Source organism: Pongo abelii, chromosome 2, assembly GCF_028885655.2.
Source record: "Pongo abelii isolate AG06213 chromosome 2, NHGRI_mPonAbe1-v2.0_pri, whole genome shotgun sequence".
Taxonomy (NCBI): Eukaryota; Metazoa; Chordata; class Mammalia; order Primates; family Hominidae; genus Pongo; species Pongo abelii.
The window spans coordinates 140,302,260-140,316,083 of NC_085928.1; the positions used below are offsets into that span (position 1 = coordinate 140,302,260).

The following is a 13,824-nucleotide window of genomic DNA, read 5'->3' on the forward strand; positions in this document are numbered from 1 at the left end:
TAAATAGAATGAATTTGAATAATCAACAAAAAGTAATTAACATAGATGTAATTAATGTTAGAAAATGGCCCACACTGGGAAGACTTCAATGAACTTGGTTTCTTTTCTTACAGTACCTTATAGTTCAGTTTAATATAACTACCTGTTTCATATTCAGAATAGAACAATGCTTCATTGCTTTAGCCTTTTCATGACAATTAACAAATTATGGAAAAAACCCACATTTTCGATTGTATATTTTTAAATTTTTCTATGTTACGATGTTTTGATATCTTAAAAAAACCTATCTAGCTGGGGAGAGACAGCCCCTTTCAGGGTTAGCCAATTCTTAGAGACAGCAAAAGACTCAGCCAGGAGCATGCATGCCTTTGATATGCAAACTAACCAATCCAGAGTCTTACCTCAACTATCTGACTCATACACCCAAGAGACAATATTCCTCTGCCTTAATCATCCCAGTGCCAGGTACCAGTCAACTAGTAATATAGGAGTTAGAAAAAACTATTTAGCCAGATAGTGAGGGTATAGGAGTTCTCGGTAAGGCTTTTCTTTTGATAAAAAGCAGCCCCCAAACCATTTGTTTTCTAACAAAGAGCAGCCTGTGAAATCGAGCTGCAGACAAGCCAATGGGTGAATGTATTCTAGTTAGTTGCTTGGTTGTCACCCATTGACTTGTGAATAACAGAGACTTACTAGACATCCATTTCACTTTATTTTTACCTTATTTTTCTCTTAAAAACATTTGTTCCTTAGTTTTTCATGGCAATTTTCCATACAAAAGCTTTGTATGGAAAGCTTTTATAATTGGTTTTTCAGGGAATCCAACCTTATTTTTTCTTTGAAAATATCCTGAAGCGCCAAATAAACCAACAATCTGAAGTGGGGGAGGACTCTAGCCCCAGCAATACCTGCGACTACTAATGAAAAAGACTTGACGGACTGAAACTGCCTGAGATTTCTCACATAATGTCATCATTACGTGGATGTGCTTCAGTGCTCTGAAATAATGGCTCTTTAATCTCAAGTCCACCTGCTACCATCTGAAAAGGGGGAAAAAGAAGCCAAAGATATAAAATACTGAAGAAAGGTGAGGGTACTGCTTCATTACCCATACAATACAGTTTTATTTCAGTGCTACAATATAATTCTTTTTCCTTCTAGTACTAAGAGTTATTTAGTGTTATGCATTCAAAATTTTACTTCATGATTTACCATGAAAGAATCTCATTTTACTGAAAAATTTTAGTTTTTGGTCGGGCGCAGTGACTCACGCCTGTAATCCCAGCATTCTGGGAGGCCGAGGCAGGCGGATTACCTGAGGTCAGGAATTCAAGACCAGACTGACCAACGTGGTGAAACCCCGCCTCTGCTAAAAATACAAAAATTAGCCAGGCATGGTGGTGTGTGCTTGTAATCCCAACTACTCGGGAGGTTGAGGCAGGAGAATCCTTTGAACCCAGGAGGCGGGGGTTGCAGTGAGCCAGGATTGTGCCACTGCACTCCAACCTGGGTGACAGAGCGAGAGTCTGTCTCAAAAAAAAAAAAAAAATAGTTTTTGTGAAACTGTTTTCTCTGTAAATAATCTGTTTCCTTACTTGTTCTGAAATGCATTTATTGTCTATAATAGCAATCCAGTGATGTCCTGGTGTTCTGCAGAGGAAAATGCACATAGAGCAGCAGCCAGGACAGATCAGTTAAAAGCTAAATAGCAAACATCCTGAGAATTGTAATGGGTCAGAAATGGGATAATTAGATATTATTATATATATATATCTTGGGTTTACTTGATGCCTTTGTAACAGTCTGCACAACTGACATATTCCTTCTAAAACAAAAAACAAAAAAATTTCTTCCTTTTATTCTGGAACACAATAACTCACTTATCCCATCCTATTGCACTTAATGGATCTCTCTCTTCCTTTTTAATTTGTTTTTCATCCTCTAAATTTCTTCCAGCTATATCTATATTCTTTGCCAGCATTTAAATCCTGGCTCTGCTGTATACAAACTATGCAAACTAGCTCCTATGCTTAACCTCAGTGAGCTTCAGTTGCCCTATCTATAAAATGGAGCTAATAGTAGCACTCAATTATGTTGTAATGATTAAACTAACAACACAAGTAAAGTACAATCCTAGGCAGTGCTGGGCCTATCATAGGCTCCTCATATTTTCTTCCCTCTATCTGTTATCACCCTCAAAGACCTCATCTCCCTCATAGGTTTAGCAGTCACTGCATTTGGATGATGCCCAAGTTGACATATGCAATCTTGATATGCCTACCTGGGCTCCACTCTTGCATCTTCAACTCATGGTGGGCATTTCTCTCTGACAGTTCAGCTTCTCCTAAACATCAGTGTGTCTGAAATCAATCTTATCATCTTATTCTCCCCAAAAAGAAAAGACTAAAAAATGGTTGAAAGTTCTTCAAGAACATAGAGTTACTAATATGACCCAGCAATTCCAATCACAGGTATATACCCTGTGGATATATTAATACATATACGTACAAATGAAAACATATGTCCACACTAAAACTTATACCTGAATATTCATAGCTGCATTATTCATAATAGCCCAAAAATGGAAACAACCCAAATGTTAATCAATTGATGAATTAATAAATAAATAAAAATAAAACGTATATCTATACAATGGAATGATAGTCAGCCAAATAAAGGAATGGAATACTGAAACATGCTACAATATGGATGAACCATGAAAACATGCTAAATGAAAGAAGCTAGACACAAAGTCCAAGTAATGTATAATTCAATTTATATGAAATAACCAGAATAGGCAAATCCATAGAGACAGAAAATAGATTAGTGGGTACCAGGGAAAAGGGAGATGGAGGAATCAGGACATGACAGTTAATGGGTACAGGGTTTTATTGGGGGGTGCTGGAAACATTCTGGAGTTAGTGCTGATAGCTGCACAACATTGCAAATATACTAAAAACCACCAAAATGTACACTTTAAAAAGGTTAAAACAGTAAATTTTATGTTATATGTATTTAATCTCAATTTTTAAAAAAGAAGAAAAAAGCAACCTCTGTAGACAGCGGAGTGACACTTGTCCACAGAAGCGGGAGGAAATGGAGCCAGAACTGCAGAAGGGGATCTCTGATCTCCAGGAAACCAAGATATTCAGTAATAGCATCAGAGCAAGGCCCCAGGGGGATATCGCTGTGCTCACTTCCAAGAAGCAATCAGAATCTGACTCCCAAGACTCAACCAAATAGGTCATTATGCAGCTTTGCTGAAATATCTGCAAATCTAGACCTAAAAACTAGAAAAGGATAGAGATTGGAGGGTGAAAATAGCCAAAGGAAGGACTTGAAGCAGAAAAGAAGTTCCTCAGGGGGGCAAATTTATTATATTCTCTATTGTCAGGTTGAACTGGAGGGCAATAAATCATATGCCCATTCGGAACCTCGCTCATTGCCAGCACAGCAGTCTGAGATCAAACTGCAAGGCGGCAGTGAGGCTAGGGGAGGGGCGCCTGCCATTGCTGAGGCTTGAGTAGGTAAACAAAGAGGCCGGGAAGCTCACACTGGGTGGAGCCTACTGCAGCTCAAGGAGGCCTACCTGCCTCTGCAGACTTCACCTCTGGGGGCAGGGCATAGCCAAACAAAAGGCAGCAGAAACCTCTGCAGACTTAAATGTCCCTGTCTGACAGCTTTGAAGAGAGTAGTGGTTCTCCCAGCACACAGCTGGAGATCTGAGAACGGGCAGATTGCCTCCTCAAGTGGGTCCCTGACCCCCGAGTAGCCTAACTGGGAGGCATCCCCCAGTAGGGGCAGACTGACACTTCACACAGCCGGGTACCCCTCTGAGACAAAGCTTCCAGAGGAACAATCAGGCAGCCACATTTGCTATTCAGCAATATTCACTGTTCTGCAGCCTCCGCTGCTGATACCCAGGCAAACAGGGTCTGGAGTGGACCTCCAGCAAACTCCAACAGACCTGCAGCTGAGGGTCCTGACTGTTAGAAGGAAAACTAACAAACCGAAAGAACATCCACACCAAAAACCCTATCTGTACGTCACAATCATCAAAGACCAAAGGTAGATAAAACCACAAAGATGGGGAGAAAACAGAGCAGGAAAGCTGAAAATTCTAAAAATCAGAGCACCTCTCCCTGCTCCAAAGGAACGCAGCTCCTTGCCAGCAACAGAACAAAGCTGGACGGAGAATGACTTTGACGAGTTGAGAGAAGAAGGCTTCAGGCGATCAAACTTCTCTGAGCTAAAGGAGGAAGTTCGAACCCATTGAAAAGAAGCTAAAAACCTTGAAAAAAAATTGGACAAATGGCTAAGTAGAATAAGCAGTGTAGAGAAGCCATTAAATGACCTGATGGAGCTCAAAACCATGGCATGAGAACTACGTGACGAATGCACAAGCTTCAGTAGCTGATTCGATCAACTGGAAGAAAGGGTATCAGTGATTGAAGATCAAATGAATGAAATGAAGCAAGAAAAGTTTAGAGAAAAAAGAGTAAAAAGAAACGAACAAAGCCTCCAAGAAATATGGGACTATGTGAAAAGACCAAATCTATGTCTGATTGGTGTACCTGAAAGTGACAGGGAGAATGGAACCAAGTTATTTTCAATATATTTTCTGTTTGTCATTCTTTCTCCTTGGTATTTCTTCTTTAATCAACTTTTGACCAACAAGGCAAGTAGACTTTATAACATTTTACAAGTAAAGCAAAATCAGCCCTTACAAGGACTCAGTCTGAAGTCAGGTTCTTTGAAGGTAGCCTGTCAGATGACCTGATTAAAGGTGATGAGAATATTTCAGGGGGTTTTCAAGACATTCTGTATCTGCCTCTATTGAAATTTTATTAACCTTTTGTTTTGGAAAAGTTTCCATGAAAAGGACCTAGGAGAAAAACATTCCCAAATCACCCCCCTCAGACTGTAGAACAGATCTTAATAGCCACTAACTGAAGGAGTTCATGTGTTCCCACAGATGGCTGTGAAAAATGAATCGTGCTTATCAATTCAAGAAAATGGAAAGAAAAGAACAAGGAGTATAGAACTTCAGGATTTAGCCATTCCTATTCAGGGTCTCATGAATGACCAAAGTAAAAAATCTCGAGTTAGTTTGCTCTTCCCAAGTTATTTTCTCCCCAATCTCAATTTCTATAATGAAGTGTTTCCAAAAGGGCAGACACTGCCTTCTGATCCTCTGTTGTACTTCACACGATTTGAAAATGATGGAGAAAAGCTAATGCATCCTACCTGGTTGTATTAATTTGCTAGAGCTGCCTTAACAAAGTACCACAAATGATGTGGCTTAAACAACGGAAATTTATTGTCTCACTGTTCTGAAGCTAGAAGTCTGAAATCAAGGTGTGAGCAGGGTTGGTTCCTTCTGAGGGATGTGAAGGAAGGATCTGTTCCAGGTCTCTCTCCCTGGCTTGTAGATGGCTTTCTTCCTTGTCTCTCTTCACATCATCTTCCCTCTATTTGTTTTTATGTCATGGTGTCCAAATTCGTTCAAATATCTGTTATCTGTATTCAAATTTCTCCTTTTTATAAGTACACTAGTCATATTGGATTAGAGTCCACCCCAATCTCATTTTAACTTGATTACTGATATGGCCTTATATGGAAATAAAGACCCTATCTCCATATAAAATCACATTCTGAGGTACTGGAGGTTAGGACGTCTATATATTTTGGTGGGGTGGAGGTAGGAATGCAATTCAACCTATATCACTAGTATATGCAACTTAATGAAGAGCTGAGGAAGAAGCACTTTGTCTTAACATCTAGGAAACCCTTTCAGGGATGAATCTAGAGGAGTTTGGTTCTGGGCCAACAAGGAAGGACTGGGGCCAGGGGCTGTAAGGTAGTTCAGGAAGAAGTATATGCATAAAACTGGAGATAAAATGCTGTGTGGAATCACCAGGAGTCTTGAGGACAAAGCCATAATCAGATGACCTGGAATCTGACCAAACTGACTCACACAGGCAAAAATCAGAATCTATGTCCTTGGCATACATCAAAGATGCTCAGCAAGAATTGAAATGAAAAGAAGTGCAGAGGACCAAGCTGGGCACAAATGCAAGACAAATGCAAGATAGGATTATATCATTTAGGAAGTCTCAGTTGTAAGCAACAGAAACTGACCCTGGCTGATTTTTAATAGAAAAATTAAACAATTGAGAGGATACTGGAAATATAAGGAAATTTTTGGAGTTGAATGATACTTTTATTATCTTGAATGATACTTTCATTATCTTGCTTGTGGTGGTGGTTTTACAGATGTAAATATAATGTATGTCACAATTTATCAAATTGGATAATTTAATATAGAATGTATTGTATGTCCATTATATCCCAATAAAACTGCTTTTAAAAAAGATATTGGAACTGTATGTTACACCGATGCTGAGAGTGTAAACTGGCACAGTCACTTTGGAAAACTCTTTGGCAGTATATATAAAAGCTGAGCAAATGCTATATTCTACAATCTACCATTTTCACTTCTAGTTAACCACCCAATAGAAATGCATACAAATCTTTAACAAAAATGTGTACAACAATGTTCACAGCAGCACTATTTATATTAATAAAAATGTAAACTGCCTAGATGTTCATCAACAATATAATGATATGTATAAAGGGTTAACCCTGTAGGCCTGGGCTACTCAAACTCTGCATATTCCCAAGTTCTTCAGCAATGGCCCTTAGCCTGATTCCTGGGAAAAGGTGTCTGAGCCCTTGGACTATCGTGCCTGAAAAGAGTATCTTTTTATGCCTAATGCCTTGGGCTATGCCAGCTAGTTAGCACTAACAAAATGCCTATTTTTGTATGCCTGAGGCTTTAGGCCTCACTGTATCCATTTGACCTATGGGGGCTGGAGACTGAGTAGTTCAGTCTCCAATAAATATCCTGGATGCCAAGGCTCAAGTAGCTTCCCTAGTTGGCAACACTTTGCATGTGCTGTCACATACCATTGCTGAAAAAATTAAGCGCTGTGTGACTCAACCGGGAGATGACAGCTAGAAACTTGTGCCTGGTTTCTCCTGGACTCAACCATGTGCACCTATCCCCTTTGCTGATTTTAATCTGTATCCTTTTACTGAAATAAATCTTAAGCATGAGTATAACAGCTTTTCTGAGTTCTGTGAATCTTCCCAACAAATCGTTGAGCCTGAGAGTGGTCTTGAGAACCCCCAACACAAATGCATAAATATTATAAGTATATTTATACAATGGAATACTTTGCTATACTAGTAAGAGTGAATGAGATACAACTAAACCAAACAACATGGATAAATTTCACAATCATAATGTTGGACATACACAACAAATGTGGTATGATTCTATTTGTATAAAGAAAAACAACACAAGTAGAATTAATCTATGATGCTAGGAGTCAGGATTTGGGTTATCCTTGGATGGCAGATGGTAGTGACTAGAGGGGGAATGAGGAAGCTTTTAGGATGTTGGTAATATTCTGTTTCTTTATCTCAGCACTGGTTATAAAAATGCACTCAGTTTGTAAAAATTCATTTTGTAAAAAAAAATTTATGTGTGTGTATTTCCTGTATATATGCTATACTTTAACAATGCAAAATGTTAAAAGATACTGGATGGCATGCAGAATCTTTGGAAGAACAACCAGATTGCCAGGCAACACAGCTAGAAAAGTGCCCTAAATCTCACCGCAGAACAGATTTAATGAAAATCGCACTTCTGCACTGCTGGGCCATTATTACTATGACCACCGAGAATGCTGCCTCTAAAGAGTGGATGAAGCTGCTCTCACTGCCCTGCTGCTTCCTGTCCCTAGAATAAACTCAGTGTGGTCTCTGCTTCTTCTCTGACTTGCTTCTTTGCAGTTTCTATGATGGCAGACAAGCTCTGCCTGATTAGAAGAAATTATAGATGCTGGGTAGTCAAAAGAATGAGAAGGCCGGGCACAGTGGCTCACGCCTGTAATCCCAGCACTTTGGGAGGCCGCGGTTGGTGGATCACGAGGTCAGGAGATCGAGACCATCCTGGCTAACACAGTGAAACCCCATCTCCACTAAAAATACAAAAAATTAGCCGGGCGTGCTAGCGGGCACCTGTAGTCCCAGCTACTCAGGAGGCTGAGGCAGGAGAATGGCATGAACCTGGGAGGCGGAGCTTGCGGTGAGCCGAGATTGCGGCACTGCACTCCAGCCTGGGCGACAAAGCCAGACTCTGTCTCAAAAAAAAAGCAAAAAAGAATGAGAAAAGTCCACTAAAGTTTATTGTATCTGGAGATCTAAATTGGATTTTTAAAATATTTATTGAGCCTCAATTATATGTTGGGCAACAAGTTAGAGGCCTTTACATGTATAAAAACTCTTGATCCTGAGAACTGCTCTGTGACAGAGCATAGACCCCAGACAGACCTTAGAAATATACTCAAGGTCCCCCTTGAGCATTTAGCTGGGTAGTGATCTGTGTATATATGATCTGCAAACTGCCTAAGGCTGGAGAAGAAACATCGAAAAGAAGCAGAGAACAACAGTACCTAGTTAACATGATGTCAGGAATAGTACCTGTTCTTAAGCCAGTTGGGGAAAAACTCAAAATTCCTGGTGCATTGGGTAGAAAACTCAGGTAGGTTTTATCTTACTAATAGGAAATAATTAACTCTGACTGAATACAGCTAAGAAATCGTAAATCATAGATGTGTACACCTAACAAATCATACAAGTAAGACCCAAAAAGATCAAACTATATCTAAGTAACTTAAGCATTTCAGAATAAAACTTAAGAATATTTATAACAACACAAAAATATTCCACACTCAAAAGGTAAATTTATAATCTCTGACATTCAAACAAAAATTACAAAGAAGCAGAAAAATATGACCCATAATGAGGAAAATAATTAGTCAGTTGAAACTAACCCAGAACCAACACAGATGTTAGAATCAGAAGATGAGGACATTACAATAGCTATTATAACTGTATTTCTTTCTTTTTTTTTTTTTTTTTTTTGAGACGGAGTCTCGCTGTCACCCAGGCTGGAGTGCAGTGGCGCGATCTGGGCTCACTGCAAGCTCCGCCTCCCGGGTTCATGCCATTCTTCTGCCTCAGCCTTCCCAGTAGCTGGGACTACAGGTGCCCGCCACCACGCCCAGCTAATTTTTTGTATTTTTAGTAGAGGTGGGGTTTCACCATGTAAGCCAGGATGGTCTTGATCTCCTGACCTCGTGATCCGCCCACCTCGGCCTCCCAAAGTGCTGGGATTACAGGTGTGAGCCACCGCGCCTGGCCTATAACTGTATTTCAAATGTTCAAAATGTTAAATAGAAACATGAAAATCTAAGAAAAGACTCGAGTAGAACCTCTGAAAGTAAAAATTAAAATGACTGAGATGAAAAGTACACTGGATGAAATTAATAGCAGATGAGACATAGCACATGAATTGAAGACATGAACAATAGAAGGCATACAAAGTGAAATATGGGGAAAAAGAATACAGAAATTGCCGGGCTTGGTGGCTCACACCTGTAATCCCAGCACTTTGGGAGGCTGAGGCAGTTGGATCACTTGAGGTCAGGAGATCAAGACCAGCCTGGCCAACACGGCAAAACCCCTGTCTCTGTTAAAAATACAAAAACTAGCCGGGTGTGGTGGTACGTATCTGTAATCCCAGCTACTCAGGAGGCTGAGGCAGGAAAATCACTTGAACCTGGGAGGCAGAGGTTGCAGTGAGCCGAGATCATGCCACTGCAGTCCAGCCTGGGTGACAGAGAGTGGCTCTATCTCAAAAAAAAAAAAAAAAAGACTAATGAGCTGTGGGACAACTTTAAGTGGCCTAAGACACATGTTATTGAGGACTCCTAAAAAGGGAGCAGAAGAAATGTTTGAGTAAATAATGGCCAAAATTTTTTATACTTGATTAAAATAAACCCACAGATTTATTGTTTTTAATAAACAAGAAATGAATGTATTGTTCAATGAAAACAAGCACAAGAAGCATAACATAGAAGACACAAAGACACATAATCAAATTGCTCAAAACCAATAATGAAGAGCAAAATCTTAAATGATTTGGAGTATTTCAGAGTTACTGGACAGATCTGGAACTGTGTTCTGGAAATTATAAATATGTATTATCTTTTTATATCTTTTTTAGAACCACGCACACTCTAGAAATATTAGGTTAGATTAGAAACAGCTGGAAAGCAAAGAGACCAGTTAGGAGGGTTTTAAGGAGTACCATAGAAGTTTAGTGAACCTGAACTGGGGTTGTGAAGTAACAATGGAATGTAGGATACATTTAAGAATTAAAACTGACAGCACTTGAAGACTGTATGAGAAGGTAAAAAATAGCACTTGCTAGGAACTGATCAATAACATAAAAATTCATTGATCTAAGAGAAAAGATAATGATTTAATTTTGTACGTGCTGAATTTGAGGTACATATAGGTTCTTATATTGGGAAAGATATCTGGTTTTCAGATACAGGTTTGGGAGTCATTGACACACAAACGGAAAGTTCCCAAGTCCTTCAGCCTTCTTATGACCTCTTTATCTGTAATATATCCAAATAAAATGGCCTGAATTTCAATTCTATGCATGTAAATGCAAGAAATCTGGGCCTACTAAGTATTCCTAGTGCAAAGCGGGGAAGTCTAAGACCCAAACCTCTGAGGAAGGAGATACTGGCCAGCTGGTACTCCTGTGTCTGAACTCAGAGGAGAAGAGGAGGCTCCTGGGGACTGGAACCCAGATATTTGAGGAGAGAAGACTGGCTGCGAGTGGTAGAAAAACTGCAAGCTGGATTCAACTTCTCCTAAAAAAGTGAACTACTGCTGCTGAAGTCCAGTCGCTGGGGTGAAAAAAGTGTTGCTTGAGTGATTGTCAAGAACGGGAAGCAAAACTAAAAAAGGAATAAGTCCCCTCTTATTCCTTCAAACTTTCTGTTTCTTTCCATTGGCAAAGGCTAATGGGGAACAGCTGGCAAAGCAGAAAAAAAGTGTGTAGAATCCCAGCGTTGCTAAGTAGAGAACAAAATTTTGAGTCTGGAGTTGTGAAACAATAACTTAATAATCGGCATACTCCTCTTAGTGGGGACACTGTCTTTTTCTGGCTCTGATAAGGAATTATGCTTCCAAGGAATGGTTGTCTTAAGTACAGCTTGATGGTCGCATGGAGCTGGCTGTGCTTTCAGAAGGAAAGGTGGAGCATGACTTCTGTCATAAGTGACCCCTTGTTTTCTACAAACAAGGCAAAGTGTGCATTTGAGAAGAGAGAAGCTAAGCTAGGACCACACTGAAAAGTTGGTGTCCTGTAAAATTCTTTAAAAATGTGTTCTTTAGCACTTGCATGTTTAAAATTAGTAAAATGAAATCTTCATTCAGATGTTATAGCCAATCTGATCCATTTTACATTTCAAATGGTAGTCTCCACATTACATCTGCCTCAAGCAATTGCAAGAAGCCCAGCCACAGACTGGAAGAAACTCAAGTGGCTCTGGCAATGTTAGCTGCCAAATAAAGACACCTGTTACAAGGCTGCCTCTTTGCAAAACAAAGGAAGTAACTCCTAATAAGGACAGAAGTGTAAGAAATAATGCAGATGGAAGTTGAAAGTTGGACATCTGCTGTTAAGTGGGGGGCGGGGCAGTCAGTTTTCATATGTGATATGCCTGGTAGGAAGTCATGAAAAACACTTGGGGAAAAATTCTTGGGAAGGAGAAAACCTTGACATACTCTTGGAAACAGACTCATTTATGCATTTGTAGCCACATGAATGAAGGGGACTTAACCCATGCTGTCATTTTGAGCTACTTTTCCAATTCTGCAGAACAGTGGCAATAACAGCACTTCTGTTGCCCTATCCCCCTCTTCAACCTTATATTCTTTTGGAGCTTGACAAGCTCAGAGTTTAAAACATTGTTTTCATTGTGGAGCATCTCAGAATCATAACATGTCAGATCTAGACAGGACCTTGGAGCGGGAGAAATCATAAAGAGCTAAAAGGAATTCTGTAGCAATAAAAATGTTAGAACTATAAACAAAGGCTTCTGGGGAGATAGAGTAATATGTAAGTGTTTGAAAACTAATATTGAGGAAGGGAAGACATTAGAATAGTTTAAGGAAATAACTTGAAAAAATTTAAAATAAAGCAACTGTGAATTAGAATAAGGATACATTTTAACGCTGAAGACAGTAATGGAGACTTTATTCATTTTGATGAAATGTTTTACACGATTAATACAGGGCTCTTTCATCCAGGGAACTGAAGCATAATATAAATAAATTTTTAGTAGATAATATTATTCAAAATTGTATAAAGATGTTGATTCCTCACATTTAGGAAAGATAGAGCAATTTAGGTATAAACAGGTATTGTTCTAGTCATAATTAATGAGCCTAACAATGGGCTATTACTGCCACCACCAGGAAACTTCCCTCCATATTTCCATCCTGAAACAACTTGACTCATCCAATCAACACATTGTTATACTATCCATAGGTCAACCACTGCACAAATTCTTCAGTGATCATGGATAATTAGCATTTATTGACTACTTATTTGCTAATTAATCTCTTTCATAAAATTATTTTATTTTGATCTTTAAATGAAAGCTTTTCATGGCATTGATTATTATTATTATTATTATTTATTATTATTATTATTTGAGACAGAGTCTTGCTCTGTCACCCAGGCTGGAGTGCAGTGGCATGATCTCAGATCTCAGCTCACCTCAATATCCACCTCCCGGATTCAAGCGATTCTCCTGTCTCAGCCTCCCAAGTACCTGGGATTACAGGAGCGTGCCACCATGCCTGGCTAATTTTTGTATTTTTAGTAGAGATGGGTTTCACCATGTTGGCCAGGCTGGTCACGAACTCCCGACCTCAAGTGATCTGCCCACCTTGTCCTCCCAAAGTGCTGGGATTACAGGTGCTAGCCACCACACCTGGCCTATGGCATTGGTTTAACATGCTGAGTAATGGTAGCATCAAGTACACAATGTAATGGAATTTGATTTGAGGTTATATTAAAGACCAGGAATATGCAGGAAGGAAATGGTGACTCTCAGTATTGGGAAGCATAGGCTCTATGTGTTGTGGGGATGAGGAGGACCTGATCACATGTCTGTTACTTCAGCTACAGTAATCCAGACCTAAAATAGCTCATTAGTCACAAGAGTTTTTAAATAGAAAGAATGACATCAAAAAAACTTGTTGGTTGGTGTGCTTTTCAGCTCAGTTCACTTTCTAAGCACATATATTAAATACCTACAGTGCAGCAGGCACTCTGCAGGGAGAAGGAAGCGGATACAAAACAGCTGTCAAGGCAGTGATGCATAATGGCTTAGAATTTAGGATTTGGAGTAAAATAGAAATGGTTCGAAACATAAGTGGGTCACTAACTTGCTATGTGCTCTCAGGCAAGTAACTTGACTTCTTTAAGCCTTATTTCTACTTCACAGGATGCAGATCCAAGCAAAACTCAAAACACAGTGTTCAACACAGAGTAAGCATCAACAAATGATTATTAATAATATCAAATATGAATGTTTAATAATATTTAGTAATAATTTAGTTATTTGAGCCCTGGGAGCTTGCAATCTGGTTTGAATACAGAAGTTGGAATACCTCTTTATAAAGTGAACAGTATTATAATGGAGATTGAAATAAAATACAGGGAGAGGGATTTGTTTCTATCAGGAGAGCTGAAGAGATTGGGGAAAGTTTTACAAATGATATAACACATGAACTATTAAGAAAAGTTAATTTCTAAATAGTAGATTGTCTTCTAAGTAATCTGTAAGTTTGTACCTGTGACGATAACACAGGAATAGACAT

At 39.2% G+C, this 13,824-nt stretch overlaps 1 long non-coding RNA gene across 2 annotated transcripts in view; it reads left to right on the forward strand.

The window, feature by feature from the left end:
• Window positions 1–13,824, forward strand: part of LOC129058637 (uncharacterized) — a 39,756-nt gene that overhangs the window by 19,129 nt on the left and 6,803 nt on the right. For both annotated transcript variants that reach the window (XR_010139236.1, XR_010139237.1), the window contains one exon: window positions 817–1,087. This is a non-coding gene — a long non-coding RNA (uncharacterized LOC129058637). The remainder of the gene's footprint in view (window positions 1–816; window positions 1,088–13,824) is intronic.